This window comes from Gavialis gangeticus, unplaced genomic scaffold (assembly GCF_001723915.1).
Source record: "Gavialis gangeticus isolate Ggan-Ray unplaced genomic scaffold, GavGan_comp1, whole genome shotgun sequence".
Taxonomy (NCBI): Eukaryota; Metazoa; Chordata; order Crocodylia; family Gavialidae; genus Gavialis; species Gavialis gangeticus.
This window is the reverse complement of record NW_017729027.1, coordinates 26691409-26693791: the sequence shown is the minus strand read 5'-3', so window position 1 is coordinate 26693791 and position 2383 is coordinate 26691409.

Sequence of the window (2383 nt, the reverse complement as noted above, 5' to 3'; positions counted from 1 at the left end):
ATCTCTTAAATAAAACAGTAAAACACTTTGCTGGTAAACTCATTAGAACATGTGCAGACTAACATAAGGCCTAGACTTTATCTTTCTAATCTGATGATGAACATAACAGGCCACCATCTGGTGTTCATGTACATCCGTAAGTAAAATACAGCTCTATAATTTAATAATTTCAAACTTTAGCTGCTACTTACCACTTGTTTCCATGTACCGGAAGTCTCAGACTTAATTTGTCATGAACCTTGGAAAGACAACACAGCATTAACTGTTTTTGTTCTGAATTTCAGATGCAGACAGTTGGGCAGAGAGAGCTCCTCTGTTGCTAGGACGACCTGACACTGAGGGTTTAGTGACAGCATCAGATGGTATTGTGCTGAATGATATTGCTGGCTTAAGAGCCTGAAACAGGAACCTGTCTATGGAGAAACAAGAGTGAACGTGGAATATTATCCATCTACTATACTATAGTAAGTATGCAACAGGATACGGAATCGTTTTCTTCCCCAAACATTAATTTTGTTAAGAGATACAAGGGGCGTACCTTATGTCAGTGAAAATATGCAAATGAAACATAATCTGTCTTTGATCTGCTTGGATAAATAAATAATCTTCCTAACACGCTATAGGTTATGCAAAGTTTACAAAATTAGCATTCTTTCCAAAATATCCATCTTGCTTAAACAAAAAAGACCCCCCCCCCGAATCCTAGCATTTAAACAACTAACATCATGCAAGTATTGTAATTCTTTTGCTTAAGCCTGCTGAAGAGTAGTCAGCATTGTTGGGGATCTTGCCATCATGGTTTTCCATAGTGCAGGTCATGATGGAATTTCTCTTTCCCCCATGCTGGCTAGCTATCCCATCTGTGCTCGAGCTGGGAATATTTGTGCTAGGTGGGAAGACATGAGACACCCCCCCCCCTCCTTCCCGTAGCATAAAATCCCAAATGAACATCCTCACAAAATGTGCCTACCCCTCTAGAAACTGCAGGCAGCCCCATGGAATGGTGGGTTCCTTGGGGAGCCTGGAAAGGCTTGGCAGACTCAATATGATTCTGTAGTGTGATGCAGCTGCACTGAATGTGAATATATTTTTCGGGTGAAGCAACGGAAGCATTAGGTGCAAGACATGGCAGGTAATAGTGATACTCTGCTTATCTGGTTAGGCCTGATATGGAGTACGGTGTGCAATTTTGGGCTCCGAATTTTAAAAAGGACAAGAAAAGTTAGATAGAGTCTGGAAATGGGCAACAAAAGATGAACAAAGGCTCAGAAAACAAGCCATACAAGGAAAAGCTGAAGAAGCAAGCCATTTTCAGCTCACAGAAAAAGCGCTTCAGAGGAGACATGATAGCAGTCTCCAAATACTTGAAGGGTTACCATAAAAAAGAGGAAAAGCAGATTTTCTCTCTCGCTGCAGAGAGGACAATATAGACCAATGGTTGCAGCAAAGTAAATTTAGATTGGATATCCAGAAAAACTTTCAGGAGATGTTCTATTCAATGTTAGAATAGTGAGGCAGTAGAATAGACTGCTTAGGGCAATTGTGGATGCTCTGGGCATGTCCACACATGCAAGCATGTTCACTTGCAGCAGCTCAAATAGATGTGGTGCAAATTTGAGCCGGGGCTTTTTGCTTCAGTGAATGTGCTCGGACATGCACTTTGGTGTGGAGCAAACTGTGTCACTTAGGGCAAAATAATGCTGCCTGGCTCCTTCCAGATCTGCAGCCATGGGGAGCTAGAGCTTGGGGCCAGCACCTGTACTGTCCCCAGCAATATAAAAAGCTGCCCTCTCCTGGTCTGAGCACTACAAAAAGCCACCCTGGCAAGTAGCTCAGGGCTACTAGCTCTCAGGAGCTTCTGGGTCCCAGCCAATTCGTACCTGTGGACACTACCCCTTGTGCCAGCTGGACTGCTGAAGCAGCCTGGAGAGTTCCCTGCACACTCTACCCACTGCAGCAGTCTGGCGGTGGGGGCTGATGCCTGGTTGTGACCAGCTGTGTACCTTTCAAACCCAGATGGGGACTGCACATGCAGTAGAGACATCTCTCCTTCTGGGCCAGCTGCCAGTGGACTGTGGTTGCAGGGTTGACCTCTGTGCAGCACTACTGCTTGGACATCTAAGCAGCTGTGTGCCCCCCTGCATGCCCCCTGCCCGGCCATCTGGGCAGCTATCACCCAGAAGATGTTCCAGGTGTGTTGGCCTACTTTGAACTGTCAAAGCATGTCCACCTGGCCCCATTTGGCCAGGAGGTCAGCCACAGCCAGCTAGGTCCAAGGTACCAGCTCTGAGAAATTAGGGCCCTGCTACTAGCCTCCTTAGCAGGAATTCTAGGGTTCCCTATTGGAAAACTGAAAAATCCCTGATAAAAAAAAAATCCCAAA